The sequence below is a fragment of the Oncorhynchus mykiss genome, chromosome 24, assembly GCF_057628025.1.
Source record: "Oncorhynchus mykiss isolate SJ-2025 chromosome 24, ASM5762802v1, whole genome shotgun sequence".
Lineage (NCBI taxonomy): Eukaryota > Metazoa > Chordata > Actinopteri > Salmoniformes > Salmonidae > Oncorhynchus > Oncorhynchus mykiss.
The window spans coordinates 17,752,633-17,780,391 of record NC_143045.1 but is presented as its reverse complement, the minus strand read 5'-3'; the positions used below and the strand labels follow the sequence as shown (position 1 = coordinate 17,780,391).

Genomic DNA, 27,759 nt, shown 5'->3' with positions numbered 1-27,759 from the left:
ATAACACATATGGAATAATGTAGTAACCAAAAAAGTGTTAAACAAATCAAAATATATTTTATATTTGTGATTCTTCAAATAGCCACCCTTTGCCTTGATGACAGCTTGCACACTCTTGTCATTCTCTCAACCAGCTTCATGAGATAGTCAGCTAGAATGCATTTCAATTAACAGGTGTGCCTTCTTAAAAGTTAATTTGTGGAATTTCTTTCCCTCTTAATGCGTTTGAGCAAATCAGTTGTGTTGTGACAAGGTAGGGAGGTATATAGAAGATAGCCCTATTTGGTAAAAGACCACATTATGGCAAGAACTGCTCAAATAAGCAAAGAGAAACGACAGTCCACCATTACTTTGAACGTTTCTTTAATCGCAAAAACCATCGCCACAGAAATGGAAGATCCAGAGTTACCTCTGCTGCAGAGGATAAGTTCATTAGAGTTACCATTAGAGTTACCAGCCTCAGAAATTGCTGTCCAAATCAATGCTTCACAGAGTTCAAGTAACAGACACATTTCAACATCAACTGTTCAGGTGAGACTGTGTGAATCAGGCCTTCGTGGTCGAATTACTGGAAAGAAACGACTTCTAAAGTACACCAATAAGAAGAAGAGACTTGTTTGGGCCAAGAAACATGAGCAATGGACTGGTGGACATTTGTCCTTTGGTCTGGAGTCCAAATTGGAGATTTTTGGTTCCAACTGTAGTGTCCTTGTGAAATGCTGTGTGGGTGAACGGATGATCTTGGCATGTGTATTTCCCACCGTAAATCATGGAGGAGGAGTTGTTATGGTATGGGGGGTGCTTTGCTGGTGACACTGTCTGTGATTTATTTAGAATTCAAGGCACACTTAAATAGCGTGGCTACCACAGCATTCTGCAGCGATACGCCATCCCATCTGGTTTGGGCATAGTGAGACTATGATTTGTTTTTCAACAGGACAATAACCCAACACACCTCCAGGCTGTGTAAGGGCTATTTTCACTGGCTTTCTGGTGCTCTCCATTCCGCCCCTAGGAGGGGTGCGTCACTTGAGTGGGTTGAGTCACTGGCCTTCCTGTCTGGGTTGGCGCCCACCCTTGGGTTGTGCTGTGGCGGAGATCTTTGTGGGCTATACTCGGCCTTGTCTCAGGATGGTAAGTTGATGGTTGAAGATATCCCTCTAGTGGTGTGGAGGCTGTGCCTTGGCAAAGTGGGTGGGGTTATATCCTGCCTGTTTGGCCTGTCCGGGTGTACAGTGTCTCCTGAACCCTCCTGTCTCAGCCTCCAGTATTTATGCTGCAGTAGTTTATGTGTCGGGGGGCTAGGGTCAGTCTGTTATATCTGGAGTATTTCTCCTGTCCTATCCGGTGTCCTGTGTGAATTTAAGTATGCTTTCTTTCTTTCTTTCTCTCTCTTGGAGGACCTGAGCCCTAGGACCATGCCTCAGGACTACCTGGCTGATGACTCCTTGCAGTCCCCAGTCCACCTGGCTGTGCTAATGCTCCAGTTTCAACTGTTCTGCCTGCAGCTATGGAACCCTGACCTGTTCACCGGACGTGCTACCTGTCCCAGACCTGCTGTTTTCAACTCTCTAGACACAGCAGGAGTGGTAGCGATACTCTCAATGATCGGCTATGAAAAGCCAACTGACATTTACTCCTGAGGTGCTGACTTGTTGCACCCTCGACAGCTACTGTGATTATTATTATTATTTGACCATGCTGGTAATTTATGAACATTTATGAACATTTGGCCATGTTCTGTTATAATCTCCACCCGGCACAGCCAGAAGAGGACTGGCCACCCCTCATAGCCTGGTTCCTCTTTAGGTTTCTTACTAGGTTTTGGCCTTTCTAGGGAGTTTTTCCTAGCCACCGTGCTTCTACACCTGCATTGCTTGCTGTTTGGGGTTTAAGGCTGGATTTCTGTACAGCAATTTGATATATCAGCTGATGTAAGAAGGGCTATATAAATATAAAGGAGAGTGATGGAGTGCTGCATCAGATGACCTGGCCTCCACAATCCCCCGACCTCATCAATGAGACAACACACATGAAATCATGTATTAACCAAAAAAATAGCCACCCTTTGCCTTGATGACAGCTCTGCACACTCTTGACATTCTCTCAATCAGCATCACCTGGAATATATTTCCAACAGTCTTGAAGGAGTCCCCATATATGTTGAGCACTTGTTGGCTGATTTTCCTTCACTCTACGGTCCGACTCATCCCAAACCATCTCAATTTGGTTGACTTCACTATTATACTACAATGTAGAGAATAGTACAAATAAAGAAAAACCCTTGAATGAGTAGGTGTCATAAAACTTTTGACCGGTGGTGTATGAGATGAGTAAAGCAGTATGTAAACATTACTAAACTGACCGGTGTTCCATTGTTAAAGTGGCCAGTGATTCCATGTCTATGTATATAGGGCAGCAGCCTCTGAGGTGCAGGGTTGAGCGGTCGGTGGTAGCCGGCTAGTGATGGCTATTTAACAATCTGATGGCCTTGAGATAGAAGCTGTTTTTCAGTCACTCGGTTCCAGCTTTGATGCACCTGTACTGACCTTGCCTTCTGGATGATAACGGGGTGAACAGGCATTGGCTCGGGTGGTTGATGTCCTTGGTGATCTTTTTGGCCTGTGACATCGGGTGCTGTAGGTGTCCTGGAGGGCAGGCAGTGTGCCCCCGGTGATGTGCTGGGCAGATCGTACCACCCTCTGGAGAGCTCATCGGTTGCAGGTGGTGAAGTTGCCATACCAGGCGGTGATGCAGCCCGACAGGAGGCTCTCAATTGTGCATCTGTAAAAGTTTCTGAGGGTCTTAAGGGCCTAGCCGAATTTATTCACCATCCTGAGTTTGAAGAAGGGATGTTGCGCCTTCTTCACCACACTGACTGTGTGGGTGGACCATTCCTAGCTACAAACACTGTGTCAACAGACATTCTGGTTTGTTACCAATTTAAAAGTGTATTTTTAATCTGGCAAAAGAAGAATTAAAAGAGTGCCCACATGTCTGACTCTGCTGGTAATGAACCAGTTTCTATGACATTACAGAAAAACAAATGCTCAGAGATAGACCGTTCATCCTCAAATAACAGCTTAAAGTAATCATCAGAAATGAGCGAAAGAAAACACAGGAGTGTAAAATGATTAATTGAACATGGAGACAGTCCACATAGCTCTCAAAATGCAACTGCTCATGCATCATTTGTCATGGCTATGCGTCTCAGTGAATTGAGTACTTGGCGCAGCCTATGGCCAATTCGGCTGAATCTTGCATTGAAAAATTAACCCAGGTGGCTTGTTCTCAACATCCACATCTAGCTTCACAACATACCTCTATGATAGGCTGTGTGCTGTATCAGTTTGATGGAGAATGCAAACTACTAGACAGAAATGTTGAAAGCAAAAACGCTATTTCTCATGCTTTATCAAAATTTCGCAAGATATAATTAATGTCAGAGGAATTGCCTTTCATTGGGATTTTTTTCTTTGTTCAGACCATTTTAAAGTCGTTTTATTGTTTTTCTACAAGATGGGGAGCAGAACTTGATCTTGATCTTGATCTGTATTAGATGTTTAACAAATATAATGCATTGAGTTGCTAATGACTAGCAGGAATTAATGGGGATGTTTTCCCACTGATAAACAGTTATTGCTTGTTTTCCCATTCTCTTACTGAATTACAGGGTGGCAGGTAGCCTAGCGGTTAGAGCGTTGGGCCCGTAACTAAACGTGCTGCTGGTTCAAATATCTGAGCTGACAAGGTGAAGATTCTGTTGATGTGCCCTTGAGCAAGGCCCTTAACCCTATAATTTGCTCCAGGGGTGTTGTACTACCATGGGTGACCCTGTAAAACTGCACTTATCCGTTGTATGTGACAATAACTTTTTTTTTCTTTGCTACCTAGAACCTAAAAAGTTTATCCGGCTGTCCCCATAGGAGAACCCTTTGAGGAACCCATCTTGGTTCCAGGTAAAACCCAATTGTGTTCTATGTAGAACCCTTTCCCCATAGGGTTCTACTTGGAGACCAAAAGAGTTTTACCTGAAACCAAAAAGGGTTCTCCTTTGGGGATAGCCTAAGAAGCCTTTCGTAACTCTTTTTTTCTAAGAGTGCACAGTGTAACAGAAGCTGGGCCTCAGCAACCCCCTAGGCCGAAAAGCGCTCCGAGCCGATAAGATAAAGGGAACAGGAGCAGCTCTCAGTGGAGAGGTAATGTAGTGTGCACACCAGACCAAGAGGGCGCGAGGAAACAAGTTAGTTAGCGGCCAGGCCATATACTAACTCGCATATCTTCATTATACAGTACATACATACATGTTTGTGTTAACGCAATTTCAAATGCCTATAGCCATCCCGCCAGAAATGCAAAGCTGAACTCGCACCTGATTGGGTGCGAGTGATGTCAAGAGTGATGTCAGGCTGAAATTTAATCAAGCTGGAAAGAAGACACAGATTTTTACATTGATGATCACATCTTCCCCGAAAACAAATCCATGTGCATTTCTGGATATGAATTCAGGAATGACTTAAGATTGCGTGATGCCACTATATTTAGCAAAGGTTTCTCTCATCCCTCCTTTTGTCATCCAGCTCTTCCCAAAATACTTTTTTTGAGCTGTTGGTATTCCACATGTACTGCATTGATCAAAATGAGGTGAAGCTGGTAATAATGATAGATTCATCTTACATGCATCTCAGAGGAGTAAATTTCAGTCATCCGTATGCATAGCCATGACTCTGATTTGATTTCTGTCCATCTAACCATTAACATTTTTTTGTAAGGCCAACTGTTAGACTAGTCTATCTGACCAATCAGTTCACTCTAACCTGCTAAGCACTCTATAGTGTGTAGCCTACAAAATAATCATAGGGGAGAGTGGGGTAAGTTGAGCCAAAGGGGTAAGTTGTACCACCCCTGTTTCTAGGAAACCATACACAAACTTAATAATTTGACAAAATATTTAGGAAGAGGTCATCATTTCATGGAATCTAAGAAGGAAGAAACCACATGGAATAAGTGGTAAACAGGCTGGGTAAAAAAAACAGATGAATTCATTATTTTAAGGTCTTTGCAGACTGTATGATTTTAGCCGTCTTATGCCATGTTTTTGCCATCCCATAGAAATTCTTAGGTTGTAAACGATTGTCGGACGTCTTGGCTTGTTCAGTGTGACAGGGCCTAGGTCTGACGATTAAGTACCGTTACGTGTGGACGTTGGCTCCAACAAAGTTTTAGCAGTGTTAGAATTGTTTTGCCTTTATTGTGTAGTGTGTGGCTGGTGTTACGAGGCGATGGCCAGCACTGAGTATGCAGACAATAGTATGATTATTGTGAATAGTCAGGTTAATATAACAGTTCAATTTAAACGTTGCTGTGCAAGAAGAACGATTTCCATAATAACCTTGTTTACATGACACATTTGAAACCAGTCTACCAGATGCGATTTTGATAAATGCACAACATCAGCAATCAAAATATGCATTCTTCCAGAGCGATCATGTTATTTTGTGGAAGCCTATTTGATTCTGAGTTCGGATATATTAAGTTTGTATGTGAAGACTATTTCTAAGATGCATACTTTCAGTTTATCCAAACTCACTTCACTCATGCATAAGCATAGAGTGAGGCTTACGCTGCTGGTGCTGGCACATGCGCAGATCAAAAACACCGCTGCAGTTGACGTGGCCTGCATCGGCTGACGTGGCCTATCAAGCCAATCACAGAATGTGACGACAGAACTGACGCAAATTGTACAATCTGGCCAGGTTGATATCAAGATTGTAATTTGGTAACCTTGCACAGTGTGACATGAATTGTAAAATACTGAATCTGATGTACGGACTGCAATGGTCTTTAGAGTTTTTTTTAACTTGTATATAAACAAAAGTAGATCATTTTAAGATTGTTCTATACATCAGTAGGGGTCTCTATAAGCTTCATCCTAAACCTAGCATGAAAGTGCATCCTTGTAGCTGTGTGGGCTAATATTGTCAAAATGTTTGCCTTGGTAAGTTGAGCCAATGGCCATGGTGTAGAGCCAATGGTAAGTTGTGCCAAGATACAACTTTTTTTGACATGCTATGTTTTCAAAACTAATGTTTACATTAATTCTGATTATTTCCAGGGATACAAAACATCCTGTAATACACTATATAGTGCCTTCGGAAAGCATTCAGACCCCTTGACTTCTTCCACATTTTGTTACGTTACAGCCTTAATCTAAAACGGATTAAATAAAAAATATCCTCAGCAATCTACACACAATACCACATAATGACAAAGCAAAAACAGGTTTAGACATTTTTGTAAATGTATTAAAACATACCTTATTTACATAAGTATTCCGACCCTTTGCTATGAGACCCGAAATTGTGCTCAGGTGCATCCTTTTTCCATTGATCATCCTTGAGATGTTTCTACAACTTGATTGGAGTCCACCTGTGGTTTATTCAATTGATTGGAAAGGCACACACCTGTCTACATAAGGTCCCATAGTTGACAGTGCATGTCAGAGTAAAAACCAAGCCATGAGGTCGAAATGATTGTCCGTAGAGCTCCGAGACAGGATTGTGTCGGGGCACAGATCTGGGGAAGGGTAATATCAAAATTTTTGCAGCATTGAAGGTCCCCAAGAACACAGTGGCCTCCATAATTATTAAAAGGAATAAGTTTGGAACCACCAAGACTGCCCAGCCAAACTGAGCAATCGGGGGAGAAGTGCCTTGGTCAGGGAGGTGACCAAGAACCCATGATCACTCTGACAAAGAACTAGAGTTCCTCTGTGGAGAACCTTCCAGAAGGACAACCATCTCTGCAGAACTCCACCAATCAGGCCTTTATGGTAGAGTGGCCATACAGAAGTCACTCCTTAGTAAAAGGCAGATGACCGCCCGCTTGGAGTTTTCCAAAAGGCACCTAAAGACTCTCAGACTATGAGAAACAAGATTCTCTGGTCTGATGAAGCCAAGATTAAACTCTTTGGCCTGAATGCCAAGGGTCAAAAATGGCACCATCCCTACGGTGAAGCAAGGTGGTGGCAGCATCATGCTGTGGTGATGTTTTTCAGCGGCAGGGACTGAGAGACTAGTCAGGATCAAGGCAAAGATGAACGGAGCAAAGTAAAGAGAGATCCTTGATGAAAACCTGCTCCACAGTGATCAGGACCTCAGACTGGGGTGAGGGTTCACCTTCCAACAGTACAACGACCCTAAGCACACAGCCAAGACAACGCAGGAGTGGCTTCGGGACAAGTCTGAATGTCCTTGAATGGCCCAGCCAGAGCCTGGACTTGAACCCAGTCAATCATCTCTGGAGAGACCTGAAAATAGCTGTGCAGCAACGCTCCCCATCCAACCTGACAGAGCTTGAGAGGATCTTCAGAAAATAATGGGAGAAACTCTCCAAATAGAGGTGTGCCAAGCTCGTAGCGTCAAACCCAAGAAGACTCGAGGTTGTAATCACTGCCAAAGGTGCTTCAACAAAGTACTGAGTAAAGGGTCTGAATACTTACGAAAATTTTATATTTCCGTAAATAAAATGTATATACTACTGTTCAAAAGTTTGAGGTCACTTAGAAGTGTCCATATTTTTGAAAGAAATGCTTTTTTTTTGTCCTTTAAAATGACATCAAATTGATCAGAAATACATTATAGACGTTGTTCATGTTGTAAATGACTATTGTAGCTGGAAACTGCCGATCTTTTATGGAGTATCTACATAGGTGTCATGACGTGGCCCTCTTTGGGTATAGCGAGTGGCTTTCCCCTCTCTCCCTCCTACACCCAGGTTCTGTTATCTCAGGATGTAAATTCCTGGAAGAGACTCTCTCCTCCTGGCCATGCAGAAAGAGACACATAGAGAGAACAAAGGAACTTCTACATCACAGAACTTGAGAACTGAACATTTTGTTTCATGTTTGAGACCTCATGAAAGACAATACAGCCACATTACCATAACTCTGTTTATACAGGAGCCTGTGTTATGAGGTATGCGTCTAATTATTGTATAAAATTAATGAGTAAAGATTAAACTATTTGTATTCCCTTTAAAGTTGAACTTCTTCGGGCTAGGGGTAGAGGTCGACCGAATAATCGGAATGGCCGATTAATTAGGGCCGATTTCAAGTTTTCATAACAATCGGAAATCTATATATATATATATATATATATATATATATATATATATATATATATATATATATATATATATATATATATATATATATATATATATATATTACACCTTTATTTAACTAGGCAAGTCAGTTAAGAACACATTCTTATTTTCAATGACGGCCTAGGAACGGTGGGTTAACTGCCTTGTTCAGGGGCAGAATGACAGATCTTGTCAGCTCTGGGATTCAATCTTGCAACCTTACCGTTAACTAGTCCAACGCTCTAACCACCTGCCTCTCATTGCACTCCACGAGGAGAATGCCTGTTACGCGAATGCAGTAGAAGCCAAGGTAAGTTGCTAGCTAGCATTAAACTTATCTTATAAAAAACAATCAATCATAATCACTAGTTAACTATACATGGTTTGTGGTGGCAGAGTAGCCTAGTGGTTAGAGCGTTGGACTAGTAGCCGGAAGGTTGCAAGTTCAAACCCCCGAGCTGACAAGGTACAAATAGAAAATAAGAATTTGTTCTTAACTGACTTAACTTAACTTGCCTAATTAAATAAAGGTAAAATAATATAAAAAAAATATTACTAGTTTATCTAGCGTGTCCTGTATTGCATATAATCGATGCAATGCTGGGGGATGATTTAACAAAAGCGCATTTGCGAAAAAAGCACAATCGTTGCACAACTGTACCTAACCATAAACACCAATGCCTTTCTTAAAATCAATACACAGAAGTATATATTTTTAAACCTGCATATTTAGCTAAAAGAAATCCAGGTTAGCGGGCAATATTAACCAGGTGAAATTGTGTCACTTCTCTTGCGTTCATTGCACGGTATATTCAACAGTTTGGGCCGCCTGGCTCATTGCAAACTAATTTGCCAGAATTTTACGTAATAATGACATAACATTGAAGGTTGTACAATGTAACAAGAATATTTAGACTTAGGGATGCCACCCGTTAGATAAAATACCGAACGGTTCCGAATTTCACTGAAAGAATAATCTTCTTATTTTCGAGATGATAGTTTCCGGATTCGACCATATTAATGACCTAAGGCTCGTATTTCTGTGTGTTATTATATTATAATAAAGTCTATGATTTGATAGAGCAGTCTGACTGAGCGATGGTAGGCAGCAGCAGGCTCGTAAGCATTCATTCAAACAGCACTTTCGTGCGTTTTGCCAGCAGCTCTTCGCAAGCACAGTGCTGTTTATGACTTCAAGCCTATCAGCCTAATGGCTGGTGGAACCGATGTGAAATGGCTAGCTAGTTAGTGGTGTGTGCCCTAATAGCGTTTCAAACGTCACTCACTCTGAGCGTTGGAGTAGTTATTCCCCTTGCTCTGCAAGGGCCGCGGCTTTTGTGGAGCGATGGGTAACGTTGCTTCGAGTGTGGCTGTTGTCGATGTGTTCCTGGTTCGAGCCCAGGTAGGGGCGAGGAGAGGGACGGAAGCTAAACTGTTACACTGGCAATACTATAGTGCCTATAAGAACATCCAATAGTCAAAGGTTAATGAAATACAAATGGTATAGAGAGAAATAGTCCTATAAATACTATATTATCTAAAACCTCTTACCTTGGAATATTGAAGTCTCATGTTAAAAGGAACCACCAACTTTCATATGTTCTCATGTTCTGAGCAAGGATCTCAAACGTTAGCTTTTTTACATGGCACATGTTGCACTTTTACTTCTCCAACACTTTGTTTTTGCATTATTTAAACCAAATTGAACATGTTTCATTATTTATTTGAGGCTAAATGGATTTTTATTGATGTATTATATTAAGTTAAAATAAGTATTCATTCAGTATTGTTGTAGGTGGCTCCCATTTTGGCTGTAGTGTTTGTAGCGTGTTCCGGTCAGTGCGCGTACTTCATTATTTATCTCTGGTAATGGTCTCCGGTACTCTCTGTCTTAAATTTTATTGTTTATTTACATAATAGGGTACCTGAGGATTGATTAGGAACGTTGTTTGACTTGTATAGTATAAGTTTATTGGTGCCCTACGGGATTCATTTTGTATGCATTTTGAACAAGGGAACCGGTGGATTACTGAGTCAAACGCGCCATTGAAACTTACTTTATGGGATATAAAGTTAACACTGCTCAAAAAAATAAAGGGAACACTTAAACCACACAATGTACCTCCAAGTCAATCACACTTCTGTGAAATCAAACTGTCCACTTAGGAAGCAACACTGATTGACAATAAATGCTGTTGTGCAAATGGAATAGACAACAGGTGGAAATTATAGGCAATTAGCAAGACACCCCCAATAAAGGAGTGGTTCTGCAGGTGGTAACCACAGACCACTTCTCAGTTCCTATGCTTTCTGGCTGATGTTTTGGTCACTTTTGAATGCTGGCAATGCTTTCACTCTAGTGGTAGCATGAGACGGAGTCTACAACCCACACAAGTGGCTCAGGTAGCGCAGCTCATCCAGGATGGCACATCAATGCGAGCTGTGGTAAGAAGATTTGCTGTGTCTGTCAGCGTAGTGTCCAGAGCATGGAGGTGCTACCAGGAGACAGGCCAGTACATCAGGAGACGTGGAAGAGGCCGTAGGAGGGCAACAACCCAGCAGCAGGACCGCTACCTCCACCTTTGTGCAAGGAGGAGCAGGAGGAGCACTGCCAGAGCCCTGCAAAATGACTTCCAGCAGGCCACAAATGTGCATGTGTCTGCTCAAATGGTCAGAAACAGACTCCATGAGGGTGGTATGGGGGCCCGACGTCCACAGGTGGGGGTTGTGCTTACAGCCCAACACCGTGCAGGACGTTGGGCATTTGCCAGAGAACACCAAGATTGGCAAATTAGCACATGTGACAGAGTCTGGAGACACCGTGGAGAACGTTCTGCTGCCTGCAACATCCTCCAGCATGACCGGTTTGGCGGTGGGTCAGTCATGGTGCTTTATAAATAGATTTGATTGAAATTTGATTCTAATAATCAATTATCCTTTTAAAATTATAAACTTTGATTAGCTGGGCCTCTGTACTGGCCCTCTGTAGATAATCCATAAAAAAATATGCCGTGTCCAGCTACAATAGTTATGCACAACATTAACAATGTCTGCATTGTATTTATGATCAATTTGATGACACTTTAATGGGCAAAAATGAGCTTTTCTTTAAAAAACAAGGACATTTGTAAGTGACCCCAAACTTTTGAACGGTAGTGTAAATTAGCAAACATTTCTAAACACCTGTTTTTGCTTTGTCATTATGGGGCACTGTGTGTAGATTGATGAGGGGAAAAAAAGGATTTAATCAATTTTAGGCTGTAATCTAAAAAAATGACGGAAAAAGTCAAGGGGTCTGAATACTTTCCGGAAGGCACTTTATATGCATAAGTATGTGGACACCCCTTTAAGTTAGTGGTTTCAGCTACTTCAGCCACACCCGTTGCTGACAGGTGTATAAAATAGAGCACAAAGCCATGCAATGTCCATATAAATCAAATCAAATTTAATTTGTCACATACACATGGTTAGCAGATGTTAATGCGAGTGTAGTGAAATGCTTGTGCTTCTAGTTCCGACAATGCAGTAATAACCAACGAGTAATCTAACCTAACAATTCCACAACTACTTACTTATACACACAAGTGTAAAGGGATAAAGAACATGGACATAAAGATATATGAATGACTGATGGTACAGAACGGCATAGGCAAGATGCAGTAGATGATATCGAGTACAGTATATACATATGAGATGAGTAATGTAGGGTATGTAAACATAAAAGTGGCATAGTTTTAAGTGTCTAGTGATACATGTATTACATAAAGATGGCAAGATGCAGTAGATGATATAGAGTACAGTATATACATATACATATGAGATGAGTAATGTAGGGTATGTAAACATTATATTAAGTAGCATTGTTTAAAGTGGCTAGTGATACATTTTTTTGCATCAATTTCCATTAATTTCCATTATTAAAGTGAGCTGGAGTTGAGTCGGTATGTTGGCAGCAGCCACTCAATGTTAGTGGTGGCTGTTTTTCAGTCTCTCGGTCCCTGCTTTAATGCACCTGTACTGACCTCGCCTTCTGGATGAAAGCGGGGTGAACAGGCAGTGGCTCGGGTGGTTGTTGTCCTTGATGATCTTTATGGCCTTCCTGTGACATCGGGTGGTGTAGGTGTCCTGGAGGGCAGGTAGTTTGCCCCCGGTGATGCGTTGTGCAGACCTCACTACCCTCTGGAGAGCCTTACGGTTGTGGGCGGAGCAGTTGCCGTACCAGGCGGTGATACAGCCCGTCAGGATGCTCTCGATTGTGCATCTGTAGAAGTTTGGCAGTAGAATGGCAGTAGAATGGTCCATACTGAAGAGCTCAGTGACTTTCAACGTCGCACCATCATAGGATGCCACCTTTCCAACAACTGCCCTGATCAACTGCCCCGGTCAACTGTAAGTTCTGTTATCGTGAAGTGGAAACATCTAGGAGCAACAACGGTTCAGCCGCAAAGTGGTAGGTCACGCAAGCTCACACAACGGGACCGCCGAGGGGTGAAGCGCGTAACGCATACAAATCGTCTTTCCTCAGTTGCCTCTGGAAGCGAAGTCAGGACAAGAACTGTTCATCAGGAGCTTCATGAAATGAGTTTCCATGGCCGAGCAGCCGTACACATGCCTAAGATCACCATGCGCAATGCCAAGCGTCGGCTGGAGTGGTGTAAAGCTCGCCCCCATTGGACGCTGGAGCAGTGGAAATGCGTCTCTAGAGTGATGAATTACGCTTCACCATCTTTCAGTCCATTGGATAAATCTGGGTTTGGCGGATGCCAGGAGAACACTACCTGCCCCAATGCATAGTGCCAACTGTAAAATTTGGTGGAGGAAGAATAATGGTCTGGGGCTGTTTTTCATGGTTTGGGCTAGGCCCCTTAGTTCCAGTGAAGGGAAATCTTAACGTTACAGCATACAATGATATTCTAGACCATTCTGTGCTTCCAACGTTGTGGGAACAGTTTGGGGAAGACCCTTTCCTGTTTCAGCATGACAATGCCAGCTTTCACAAAGTGAGGTCCATAATAGATGGTTTGTCGAGATCAGTGTGATACTTGACTGATCTGCACAGAGCCCTGACCTCAACCTCGTCAAACACGTTTGCGAGCCAGGCTTAATCGCCCAACATCAATGCCAACCTCACTAAATGGAAGCATGTCCCTGCAGCGATGTTCCATCGTCTAGTGGAAATCCTTCCCAGAAGAGTGGAGGCTGTTATGGCAGCAAATGGGGTACCAACTCCATATTAATGCCCATAATTTTGAAATTAGATGTTCGACAAGCTAGTTTCCACATACTTTTGGTCATGTAGTGCATATGTAAATTTCTTTGTTAGAAAGAATACTATATTTCCCTTGACGGATTGATGCTGAATGTAAAAAAATGTCTCAACTTACCCCTCTCCCCTACAGTACTTACTTGGCTCAGACTAAATCTACCTGGAATAATGCATCAATGGAATGGAAAACGAAAAACAAGTAAACGATAACAAAATGTAAACATTGTTCAAAGAACCAGTAAAATACACAACATCTTTTACAAGCTTGCATCCTTTGTTTTGACCACTTGTTTTTCAATGGAGATGGCAAAATGGATACGAGCATAGGCGCCACATCTCAAAACCCACCCACCTTCTTGGGTTGTATGAAGGTTTTATCTCCTTTATTGAGAAACAGATGAAGATGGAATAGTTAAAAGTGTTCCCTGTCGGAACGTCAGCCGATAGATATTGTGGATTTATCACTCCGGCCTGGGAGCTAACTCTGCCTCTGAGTCCCGTGAAGTGGTAGAACCCTGTGCCCAAACACGACCTGCCAGACAAGCCAAACTGCTCCACTGGCATGCCTCCCCGTTAACAAGTCTGCTAGGAGCAACAAGATTTAGGCCTTAAAGATGTTCTTTAACAAGCACAGAAGAGGCTGACCTCGCTTTAGTCAATTACCCTTTATTAAAAGGAGGACTGATGGATTAAAAATAAATACAAGAAACAAATGCTGTTTTATCCTTTGGCTTGGACCATAATGGAGAAGGAAATGCGTGAGCAGGAGTGGAAACAATGTCAGGATTATAGACACGAGTAAGCTTTCCTGTGTCTGCTGAAAAGTCACCTGCCCCCTAAAACTCAGTCTCTCCTTTCAGTTGCTGGCCCGGTGGTTGATCTACGGTGCCAATGGCACTTTGTGTGCTGGGCTATGTGCTGTGAGCCGAGAATGGGAAAAATTGAAAATGTGTGTTTGTGAACCAGCAATCAGTCAACTAGAATCCTGGAAATATGGCATAATTACTTTCGGACAAAGGTCCAAATTTGTCATTTTTGATGTTTCTTGTGCACATCAAATTCATTCATATTTTTTAAAGATGGTTTCCATTGAGCAAGAAACCCCTGATTAGTCTGTCTCTCTTCCACTCATCACATAACAGCCGTCTCTTTGCTTCCATCTCCCCAAAGGATTTGTTGTTGTTGTTGTCCGTGCTCATAGATAATGGCTTTACTTGAGTTGCTTTGGCCACAGATACATACCATTGAGCTCACACAGCTTTACTATTTCTCTTAATGAAGCTTCCTTAGAATATGAGTGTGGACCAGGCCACTGTGTGGTCACATTTTACGTTCTCCATAATTAGAAAAACATGGTGAGGATCGAGCAGATGTTTTCTCGATTCCTAGACCCATAAGCAGAGGTGCAAAGTTACCACTATTACAGACATTTCTTGAAGTGTGAAAGTCTTCATCACCACTATTACAGACATTCCTTGAAGTGTGGAAGTCTTCATCGCCACTATTACAGACATTCCTTGAAGTGCAGAAATCTGCAGGTAATTGTTGCGGGTTGTTTTCACTGGAGGGAAGAGCAGATGTTCTGTGTCAGTGTGACTTCATGAACTCTAGTGATGACTTTATACTAAGAACACTAAGGTCCTCCCTCCTTCAAATCCTTACCTGTTGAACCAGCATGGAAGCTTAGAAAACCTAGAAAAAGGTGATGTAAGGATAGAGCATCATGCTTTCCAAAATGGCATCATTGATCAGGATTCTAAGAACCCTGCCAAGAGAATATCTTCATATGGTTTTATATGGTCCTTGAAGAATCTAAGATATTTTGTTTCTCTCAGTGGTGAGTGATGAAATTGCTGACTTCTATGATGACATGGGTAGAGACATAAATATGGTGCATTTTGATTTGAGTGATTACATTGTCAATCAGCTGAAAGAGATAGAATTTCCCAAAGCTCCCAGAACAGTTGATGATGTTAATGAGAGTACATGACAATGGACACTTTGGGGGATTTGGCACAATGAAAAGCGAAGGGATCAAGTTTGAAAAAGAAAACCATTAAGGGCTGGCACATCCTGGACACCAGCTTTGTTTAAAAATGTCTCTGTGTCATTCCTTCCCAAGTGAGCACAGCTGCTGCAACAGGAGGTGCTCCAGGAGGATTGGGGCGACAGAGTAAGAGAGAGAGAAAGTGTTTTTGTTTCTCCTTGCGCCCACTCCGTGAGTGTCAAAGTCTGGCAGTGCTTAGATCAATTAGCTCTCACACCAAACAATAATGGCAAGCCCTTGCCTAGCAGGTTCACTGGACATATTACAGACATTACGCAGTGGATTTGCACCATAAAATAACCCCAGAGCTTCACGCCAAGAACCACAGCCAACAATTAACAATCTCTTGATCCTGAAAACAAGGCCCGTCTTATATCTATCCATATGTATGCTGGCTCTGCAGTGAGGTCAATCCTCAACAATGTGCTGAAGGGATCCTCAGGGAGCATGCCGCTAAACACCATATCTGTTCTGCGATGAAATGTTCAGTCTAAAACCGCTGTTTCCTGTTTCATTTGAGGTCAAGCTCTGAAGAACAGAACCCAGATGTGGCAGGATGTAGGGGTGCTGGTCCAGAAAGGTGTCTGAAAAAAAACCTTGTTTAGGACCTCATAAGTGGATGAAATCAAGGAATGACTAATGATATTAATTATCGGGGACCATTTAAGATGTATCTGGAATTCACATAAATATGTAATAAGAGAAAGTGATAATTGGATAAACATGATTCCAATCCTAGCTGATACTGTAATTGCCAGGTTTGACTGTGGAGTCCCTTCGGCTGGTCCCAAGAGCAAAACTAAAAACATGAATACTTAATTTAAAGTTTCTCAGATTACTGTGTTCCTTAGCAAGGTTCCACCTGGTATCCGTTTTATGTTAATGCTTTTGATATACCATATTTGGTTCCGCTTTAAATTACATTCAGCTTATAAAGGCTGTGTTACTTAGCATCTATAACTCTATGTCATGCTTTATAAAGGGTTCATAGTGTCAAATAAGATATAAACATTTGCTTTATAAAGGGTGACATGTTGTGTTGAAGGATGGCATATGCTCTAAAGTGAAGTCATGTTAGAGTGACGCACACAAAACGTATGGTCACATTTGTGCTTATGTGTTGTTTCTTTGTATTGGGGAATAATGCTTTTCCTGAAATGTCAGTCCTCCAAGGTTTCGCCATTGCAAGGCATTTATACTACTGTTGGCCAGTAGGGGGCAGTGAGACGTGTTCGCTTCGCACTGGGACTATGTGCAATCCTACACCTGTGTGTTTTTACAATTAAAAACCTTTGAAATAAAAGCCACGTTCACCTGTTTCAACATTTATCCTGTGTTACAGGAACTATTATCTACCAGTCCCAAAACTGTGACCTGTAACATTAGTTACATTAAACCTAATCTCTTTCCCAAAAACGTCCACCCAACTTGGCCTTCATTACTTAGGGTTAGGTTTAAAATCTATTTTTTGGAAAATAAATTGTGGAAATGGACAAGGTTTACCCATAATTATGACTTTTGACTGTGTTAACTAGTGACAACAAATACTTTACTCATTAAGGTCACTTCCCGCTAATGCCAACTTTGAATGATTGATATCCCAGGCATATATGTGCTGTGTGTGCAATAGCCTGGGGACGACGTTGCACCAAGAAACACTTACCTTGATGAAAGCCCCCAACCTAATTAAATTGAAAATGTCTTTCTTCTGAAACCAAGTTACATGTGCCTCAGTACACAAACACACACACACACACACACACAACAAAAACAAGCCATGCCGTGCACTGCTGGTCCCAATCAGGTCTTTGACACATTCGCCCACTCCACCGCTGAAAGATCAGCCACAGGTTGTAATCAAGCCCTGATCTCCAGCATGGGAACAGAAGAAGAATGTCTGGTGAGGCATGTAAATCTTCATGGGGCAAAACAAAATAATGTGGGATGCATGCCAGCAAAGCCACTACAGAACACAACACAACACTAAACAATACATTAATTGCACTATAATGGTGACAAACGGTGCCCACAAACGGTTAGGGCCTACATAAAGCTGTCCCAACAGCAGAGTCCCAACTGCATTCCCAACACCTTACCACTGCTACACCTGGTTTCAGCAGAGTGTTGTCTGGCAGCGAAACAGTTTATTCAGCCTCATTTACTGCCTTTTAAAAAACATAGCTGACATGGCTAACTTGCTTAAACAAATGTGGTTTCTACTGAAAATTGAGATATACAAACTATGGCATAAGGAGATGAGAAACGGATAAGAGGCAATCCGCAATTTCGATATAAACATTAATGAGCGAGCGACGACGGACGTAGTCAATATAACAATTTGTTCAGCACTTTTGAAATGTACACTACCGAGGAGTTTTGGTTTCAAATGGGGTCGTGGGCCAAAAAAGTTTGGTAATACCTGGTGTAGCTTGTCCCTGAGCTGGCAGACAAGTGGTTCTGGCCTCTTTGCCTGCTGTATATACTGTATGTTGGTTCCAACCTTAAAAGTAATAACAAATAATGTTAGCAGATCTGTGAGGAAATACCTTTGTCACACCATCTGGATAAGGGCATTTCTGTGCTGTGCCAGAAACTCTACGTGGGACGATGGAAAATGTCATTCAATTTGATTTGCAAACTCATCACATGATCAGTGTCTTGTCAGCAACGCTAAAATAATGATTCATATTTGTTCATATTTAAGTAACATTTGCATTACATTTGGGTTTTAAAACATGTTCCAAGATCAAATGAACACTTTCAATGGAATTAATATTGCCTTAGAGTGGCGCTGCGGTCTAAGACGCTGCATATCAGTGCTAAAGGCATCACTACAGACCCTGGTTTGATTCCAGGCTCTATCACAACCGTCTGTGATTGGAAGTCCCATAGGGCGGTGCACAATTGGTCCAGCGTCGTCCAGGTTAGGGTTTGGCCGTGGTAGGCCGTCATTGTAAGTAAGAATGTGTTCTTAACTGACTTGCCTAGTTAATTAAGGTTAAATAAAAAAATATATAAAACCTTTTAAAAAAATAACTATGTGCTGCAGTAAAGGTACTGTAGGGAATAATTAGTAGGGTCTGTAGAATGTATGGTGTCATTTCATGGTGCCTTTTACTCAAGCCATTCTATTGGTGGCCACAATGCAAATCACTGTTTATGGAATACAACATCCTTATAAATGCTTCCTGAGCTAAATAAAACAACAGTGCAGGGCATGCTCACTGAATTAAAAGTAACTAACGCTCCGGGTGTCGTGGGTGTGGAGTCAGACGCAGGAAACAGAGAGTGCAATACTGTGCTCTTTAATGCACTCACGCAACACTGGGTGCTCAAAACCAAATGCCCCAAACACGGGGGACGAAAACAGAACAGCAGAATACACGACCAGGAACAAACACGTTCCTCTACTACATAACCGAAGGTCACAATAATTAATCCCGCACAAAGAAACAGGCAGGCCGGCTGTCTAATAAAGCCCAACTAATGACTCACTAACAGGTGCTAACAATAAACATACAAGGAGGGAGGAGGAAAGATAATCAGTGGCAGCTAATAAGCCGGTGACGACGACCGCCGAGCGCCACCCGTCCGGGAAGGGGAGCCACCCTCGGTCGGACTCGTGACAGTAACTACTCTCAAATTAATTTAGATTTTTCACAAACCTCAAACGTTATCCTCTGACGTGGTTTAAGTATTGTTGTGAACACAGAAAATCACATTTTGTTGTTTTCCTATTTAAAAATTGTGGAAAAACAGGGGGAAAAATATATAATTCCAAAAGCTGGAAAAAGAAAATAGAGAGAACTTGGGGGGGAAAAAACAGATAAAGGCCCTACCAGCGTTTTTTGCTGTGCATAACTACAATTTAGAGCGTGTGTCATCCTGCAGCACAGAATTTTGTGGAAAGTTGAGGTCAGGTCCAATATTAACTATGCACCCAAGAGGGAAAGAGGTTGGGCCATCCTAGAAATGTTTAGAGTAATATAACATAATATATCAAATTTAGCAGATGCTTTTATCCAAAGTGACTTACAGTCATGGGTGAATACATTTTTGCAAACAGTATGGGTGGTCCCGGGAATCGAACCCACTACCCTGGCGTTGCAATGCTCTACCAAGATGTATGACAGGTTTATACATGCTTTGTGAAACCTCAATTTAATATGATGTATAAGGCCTTTATTAAGCTGTGCTTATGCCACCCTTTATGAGGCACAGCTTTATGTCGTATTTGACTTAGTGGGTGATGTCACACAGTTATGAAACCTTTATAAACTGCACATAATTTAAAGCGGGACACCATAGAGTTAATTTATATTCCACTTGCTTGTGATTTGTAAGGGGTTGAATACTTTGAGATACTACTGTACAGTGCACAAGTGTTTTTACCCCGCTCTGCTGCAGCCACAACATTCACGAGGAGGAATTGCCTGTGACTGAGACTATAGGTGAAAACAAGGTTATAATTAGTGTAAAAATATTCTGGGAGTATTAATCTGGCTTCAGGTGTTCCCGTGAAAGCGTACAGAGCTCACACTTGGATGATAATGCCATGCATCAGGGAAGTACTCCCGGCAGAAACACAGAGCAACCCTGTCAGATGTTTTAATTAAGATCTGATTGGTCTAATGTATAAAACGCTCCCCGCAACTCCTCAGTGTGTTCAAGTTGTTAAAGATAAATCTGGCCTCCCACAGATGGTAGTGGTTAGAGCCGGTGTTAATTCAGACACACTGAGCAGCACGGTAGATGATGCACAGCGCACCACTTGTTCTTCATGAACATGGTGTAAATCAGTCTCAGCTCCTCTTGGGGAAATGTAGAAACAGGGGTTGTAATTAACACCAGGATTGGAATACAGGTATTAAACATATCCCAATGTTGAGTTGTGCAAATTGGAGGTAATACAAGAAATAACGCAAAAAGGCAGAAATGAAATTAGTGACTCCTTTGAGATGTAATGATGATGATCAAACGTACGCTTTAGCCTGATTTGGCCATTCTCCATGACTCCATAACTTGGAAGAACAAGTGTTTGGAATTGAAATGGGTCTAATCACAAAGTTTTTTTCCCTCTGACCTTTTGCTTGCTGATTTGAAATTGAGCTGCCGAGCTGGGCATCTATTAACTCTGGCTTTGGGGGATGTTTTTATTATGGTATTGGTTAACAGAAACTCTTAATTGTGTTAATAAAGGCACCAGACCACTGCTTGGAAAATAGATCAACACATACTGCATCTGAAATGCCTGGATGTTAGATTTTTAAACTGTAAAGCCTGACTAGAATGCTGAGAGCCATTGAGACATTGAATGCCATGAAAACCTTGCATACTGTGTGGTACAGGTATTTTCACAGCTTTGATTAGAAATAATCAAACAAATGTAGTGCTGGTTGCAAAAAATCTGTTACGTGATTACTGTTTTGCCAGTGTACCTACCCTCTGTTCTCCAAGACTAAATCTGATAATTACAAAATAATTACATGTTTTTATGGGATTGCAATGAGCACAGACAGTGGCTCCCATATTGTTGATGTCATATTGTACTCCGGCCGGCAATCTGCATCTTCGCCATTTCTTACTGACTGACTTATTAATTTGCTGGCAAACTGATCCCCCAAAGTTAAGTAATAACTACATGTAACTGAATGCTCAGCTGGGAATAATCCAGCTGTGTTCTCAGGACCAGGAGGCAGAAATGTACTTAACTCTCTCTAAGGCTGTGGTTCCTGCACGATTTGTAAATGATCTCTAGTGCTTCGTCATGGGACAGTGGACAGAACCTTCCGTCTCATAGATGCTCTGACCACAAAGACTTTGAGCTTGAATGTGTGATTTCTTTAGGGTAATATTTCAGACCAAACATATTATACACACAAAAAGTGAATTGACCAAGGCACATGAAGGATGTTGTGAAGCATACTGTTCAACATATTTGCTTCAATAAACACTGTTAATTTAGGACTATTGTCAAATGATTTTCCGGTATTTGATATGTTCCACAGAGCATGGCCTTACACTTGGACTTTCATGCTACAATATGGTGACTGAAATTAAAGTACACAATGTAGAATTAGACCATGGTTCCTGCTTCTTTGTAGACAATCCTTTGCTCACATGATTTTTAAAAAATTATTTGAGACTTTATGTCTGGTTCTGGAAATGAATGCACAAGAACACTTTTGTAGTGTTCCGTGAGAATGTCTAACATTCTTTAGGGGGAGTGTTTGAATAATTTATATTCAGTTAGGCAGAGAAGCAGCCAAGGATCTTGGGTATTAAATGCATTCTGATGAAATAGAAAATCCTGGTGGTGCTGGCAGGCCAGTCCTCCTGTGTGTGCGTGTCTGTGTATGTGTATGTGATCTACAGAACCAGACTCAATACCTGTTGGATAAGCCACAGTAATACATGGGTTGTGGCTGTTGCCAATTAGCCCATTTACAAATATGATGTAGGTCTGTTGGATCTGACAATTAATCTTGGTTGTACAGTCGTCTCAAATAAAACTGTGAAGGACCTCGGCGTTACTCTGGACCCTAATCTCCCTTTGACGAACATTTCAAGAATAATTCAAGGACAGCTTTTTTCCATCTTCGTAACATTGCAAGAATCTGAAACTTTCTATCCAAAAATGATGCTGAAAAATTCATACATGCTTTTGTCACTTCTAGATTAGACTACTGCAATGCTCTACTTTCCGGCTACCCGGATAAAGCACAAAATAAACTTCAGTTAGTGCTAAACACAGCTGCTACAATCATGACTATAACCCAAAAAATGTATCATATTACTCCAGTGCTAGCCTCTCAACACTGTCTTCCTGTTAAGGCTAGGGCTGATTTCAAGGTTTTACTGCTACCTATCTTTCCGATTTGGTCCTGCCGTACATACCTACACATACACTACGGTCACAAGACGCAGTCCTCCTTACTGTCCCTAGAATTTCTAAACAAACAGCTAGAAGCAGGGCTTTCTCCTATAGAGCTCAGTTTTTATGGAATGGTCTGTCTATCCTTGTGAGAGACGCAGACTCGGTCTCGACCTTTAAGTCTTTATTGAGACTCATCTCTTCAGTAGGTCCTATGATTGAGTGTAGTCTGGCCCAGGGGTGTGAAGGTGAATGGAAAGGCACTGGAACGACAACCACCCTTGCTGTCTCTGCCTGGCCGGTTCCCCTCTCTCCACTGGGATTCTCTGCCTCTAACCCTATTACAGAGGCTGAGTCACTTGCTTACTGGTGCTCTTTCATGCCGTCCCTAGGAGGGGTGAGTCACTTGAGTGGGTTGAGTTGCTGACGTGATCTTCCTGTCCGGGTTGGTGCCCCCCTCGGGTTCGTGCAATGGGGGAGATCTTCGTGGGCTATACTCTGCCTTTTCTCAGGGTAGTAAGCTGGTGTTTGAAGATATCCCTCTAGTGGTGTGGGGACTGTGCTTTCGAAAAGTTGGTGTGGTTATATGCTGCCTGTTTGGCCCTGTCGGATGGGGCCACAGTGCAATAGTTTATGTGTCTGGGGGCTAGGGTCAGTCTGTTATATCTGGAGTATTTCTCCTGTCCTATTCGGTGTCCTGTGTGAATTTAAGTATGCTCCCTCTAATTCTCTTTCTCTTTCTCTTTCTCTTTCTCTTTCTCTTTCTCTCAGAGGACCTGAGCCCTAGGACCATGCCTCAGGACTACCTGGTCTTTTGACCCTTTGCTGTCCCCATTCCACCTGGTCATGCTGCTGCTTTAGTTTCAACTGTTCTAGCTGCGGCTATGGAACCCTGACCTGTTCACCGGACGTGTTATCTTGTCCTAGACCTACTGTTTCTTCCTAGGTTCCGACCTTTCTAGGGAGCCACCATGCTTCTACATCTACATCGCTTGCTGTTTGGGGTTTTAGGCTGGGTTTCTGTACAGCACTTTGTGACATCGGCTGATGTAAAAAGGGTTTTATAAATACATTTGATTGATTGATTGATTGATTGAGTGTGTGATGCCACATGAGAAGTGATTAATTTAGTGCTGCAGGTTAACAACTTCCTGGCCAACTCAGTCATCATCTCCACGGAAACAGCTGGTCATGGTAACCTACAGTCAGCAAATGATTGTTTTTCACCCAGGAGTGTGAGGAGATTGAAGCAATTATGTCAGGAGGGGTTTGAATGCTGGCACAGAAGACTCCTTCCCGGAACGTTGCAGTTGTTTGGCTTACAGCAGCGTGGCTGGAATGGATCTTGGGGCTGACCCACCTGTTGAAAAACCAAATGCACCTTTAATGCATGCTAGTCTGTCTCAAGTTCATTTAGTATTCACAGTTACTGTTGTAGATAAGACAAGCTCATAGCTAAAGGTCTGTAATGACACTTAAAGACCTGGGCTGGGCTGGGAGGACAACCTCTGGTTTTCTGACGGTGTTGTTTTTTCTTCACCTTTAGTTACACTGTGTTCAAGTGGCCAGAACAACAAGCATCGGGAGAAGCAAGAGTCACAACTGTAGTAACCAGTGTCTGAATGTGCCATTAGAACTCAACACCTACTGTAGGAAGACAGCATTGGTTTTTACCTCATAAGTGATTGACAATTCAGTTTGGAAATCAATGACCTTGACCTGTAGAAATACCTGTACATACTGTAGCCTACAGTGTATTGTGTCTGTGATGTGTGTTTGCAAAGTTTGTCTTGTTTGATGTTTGTGTTGGCTGCAATCTGGAAAATTACACAGGGGAAGATTATGTGGAGAGAACTGATGTTGCCTGGAATACACATCAGCATCACTAGAGACGAGCTCTACTTTATGGAGGATCAGTGTCCAACTCCAACTCACTGTGCATGTTATCTGTAGCCCTGCACTGAGTTTGTGTCCAGGCCATTAAATAGATTGGCAAGGCAAAGCCCATCCAAACTTCTTGATTTTGTTCAGTTCAAACTCTTGGCAACCGAAGGTTTGATTACTTTTGGACAAAAGCTTAAGCTATAGGCTTAACACATCATTATCAATTTTAGTAGTTATTTATTCTTCTGAGACTTCAGAGAACACACAGAGACAGAGACCACAGTCCATCTCAAGAACAGGAGGAAAAATACCTCTGTTGTTATGTTTGAACCAGAACATGAACGAATGAATGAATGAATGAACACGGAAATGCATAGCATGGCATCCCACCAGCCAGCTCCAACAGCCATGCGCTGGAGCGGTGAGTCTGTTGAGGGAAAGCTGTGCGAATCTGGATCTGACACAAAGCAGACCCGGGTCTGCACTGAACCAAGAGCTCATCGCCATCGATTGGGGCCTGTGGCATTTTTATTGGAGTAGGACCCATATTTTAATACGCAAACAAGGGGGAAATCTCCATTTCAAAGGCCTATCGCTGTGTATCTTCAAAGAAAATATGGCGGCTGACCGTCCTGTGCTGTGTGAGCCTGTGACACCCAAGAGCGAGGCATAGGGAGGGCAAGTGTTTTATCTGATGTGATCTCAGACTCTAGGCAAACATCCGACCTGGTGTGTGACTTTTAGCAGCTGCCCAGGGAATGTTCTGCTGCCCCGCAGAGCTAAGGGAGGGAAGACAGAGACACAATGGGCACTGGACTGGGCCAGGTTTGGGTTCACCATCAGAGACACTTCTGACTTTTTAAATGGACAAAATACAGGAGATGGAATAGTGGGGAAGGAGAAGGATGGGAAAGCAGGAAAAGTAAAATCAGACACTGTTAGTAGTTACTAAAAGGAAGAAACTCCAGAGGTATTTCTTAAGCATATTTGCATATTTCCACTTCTGAATTTGATTTAATGCACTCCCTCCTAGTGCACTTACCCCCATTTTACCAGCCTTTCCTTCAGTCTTGTAGTGTCCTGTTTTGGTCTACAGTCACCCAAGGCACTTTTGTCCCTCACATTGCTTTTGAACTTATACTCAGAGAAGCCCAGAGGTTACATTGCATTACATTGCATTACATGTTTGTGTGTTTGAGTTTCTGCCACTGCATATGCAGGGAATGGCCTGTAATTCAGGGTGATAAGTCAAACAAGCTAACAGATCACTTCCCTTGGGGGTAGTAAAGTATTGTTGATTTTTTTCTTTTGTTTTCACATTTTTCTCCCTCAATAGGAAAAAAGTGAATGTTTATCAAATGTTCTCTAAAATTAGACGTTTAATTTGTGAATGCTAACAGGATGTTAATGATACACAGTCCAGCACACTAAACAGTTTGTCTGTCCACCTGTGTGGTCAAGAACTTGCAGAGTACAATAGCAGCTCCCATTCTTTGTTCATGTCCTCTGCATATTTGTTGTCTGGTCAGTGGTGTTTTAGTTTCCTTGCTGTGTTTTTCATCCTGTGTTTCTTATTTACAGTTTGTCTTGATTACTTCCTGACCTTAAACTGACCATCAACTGACTAAAGTTTCTGGCCAAAGAATGCAATAAGTGGTCCAAACAGACAAGGACTCCAGTGTTACTGGAAATAGCTAGCAGCCTGTTAAAAGGACATGTGATATAGCACATTTTTACCGTAATCGTGTTTTGAACCAAGTTTTATAGCTGCCTTGTTTCAATCTATTAACAACTTTGAGGACTTGCAGCTCTATTCGGTCTCATTATGCATTGCTGAGTGAGTTAAGCCACTTTCTATGATAAGACTAGGAACTTATTTTCTGACTAGGGCCTTAAATCAATACTATATTTCCCAAATGTACAATTGTGTGTCTCTGTCATTTAGTACTGAAACTTCACTATGAAATGAAGACCTCTGAAATGCAACTCTAGCATAGGTCTAACCAACAGCGAGATTTGTTGCAAGTAGAGGATAAAATAAAGGAAAAAAGGGTTTGCCAAGCATCTGCTATGCTCTGTCCCTCTGGTCTATGAAGAAAGTAGCATGATATGTAGCAAACATCTTGAAGGCCAGAAAAGCGTTTCCTAATATATTCTGCAGGTCTTTGTGTGGAGGTTATGCTAACACCGGAGCAGAGATGTCTGTGACATGTGGACAGTGATGTAGAGATAAACTGTCTCACCACCTCCTGATCATACCAAAATAGACTGCCGAAGATAGGTCAGTATTACTGTGACAGTACAATCAGGTAACATGCGGCAATAGATTTGTCACTTCAACCAGTAATTAAAACTAGTTTTGGTCAAAATATCAAAACCTACTTACCTTGACATGGCATTTAATAATTGATTTTTGTCTTTGGCCTGGCTGGTCAGTTGGTTTTAGTTTGTATAACCTTTAGTATAAAGCCACCTCTATCAGACCTCAGGGTAATACCCAGATGCAGACAGTTCGAAGTAACAAAAGTTTATTACAAAAACAGGGGGCAGGCAAACGAAAGATCAAGCCGAGGTCAGTAATCCAGAGCAGAGCAGGACATGCAGAATGGTCAAAACCAGGAAAACAGGGACTAGAGAGAAAACAGGAGTGAGGGAAAAGCGCTGGTAGGCTTGATAAGACAGTGGCAAGAAAAAGTATGTGAACTCTTTGGAATTACCTGGGCTTCTATATAAATTGGTCATACAATCTGATCTCATCTTCATCTAAGTCACAACAATAGACAGATAGTCGGCTTAACTTGTTGAATCTAGGGGTCATTTTTTTTATTTTTGGAAAAATAACGTTCCCAAAGTAAACGGGCTATTTTTCAGGACCAGAAAATAGAATATGCATATAATTGACAGCTTAGGATAGAAAACACTCTAAGGTTTCCAAAACTGTAAAGATATTGTCTGTGAGTATAACAGAACTGATATTGCAGGCAAAAGAATGAGAAAAATCCAATCAGCAACGCAGCGGTTTCTAAATAAGAGTCCCTTCCTATGCTTCCCTATTGAGCAGTGAATGGGATATCAACAAGATTCCTTTTTCTATGGCTTCCTTAATGTGTCTAGTATCAGAAGACATACAGTGCCTTGCGAAAGTATTCGGCCCCCTTGAACTTTGCGACCTTTTGCCACATTTCAGGCTTCAAACATAAAGATATAAAACTGTATTTTTTTTGTGAAGAATCAACAACAAGTGGGACACAATCATGAAGTGGAACGACATTTATTGGATATTTCAAACTTTTTTAACAAATCAAAAACTGAAAAATTGGGCGTGCAAAATTATTCAGCCCCCTTAAGTTAATACTTTGTAGAGCCACCTTTTGCTGCGATTACAGCTGTAAGTCGCTTGGGGTATGTCTCTATCAGTTTTGCACATCGAGAGACTGACATTTTTTCCCATTCCTCCTTGCAAAACAGCTCGAGCTCAGTGAGGTTGGATGGAGAGCATTTGTGAACAGCAGTTTTCAGTTCTTTCCACAGATTCTCGATTGG

At 41.9% G+C, this 27,759-nt stretch overlaps 1 long non-coding RNA gene across 1 annotated transcript; it reads right to left on the bottom strand.

Annotated features, from left to right (window-relative positions):
* Window positions 1–23,087: 23,087 nt before the first annotated feature.
* On the bottom strand, window positions 23,088–26,888 carry LOC149972380 (uncharacterized). Its single transcript, XR_016491343.1, has 2 exons — window positions 26,603–26,888; window positions 23,088–23,692 (listed from the first exon to the last, which is right to left on the bottom strand). It is a non-coding gene; the product is annotated as an uncharacterized LOC149972380 (long non-coding RNA).
* Window positions 26,889–27,759: the final 871 nt, after the last annotated feature.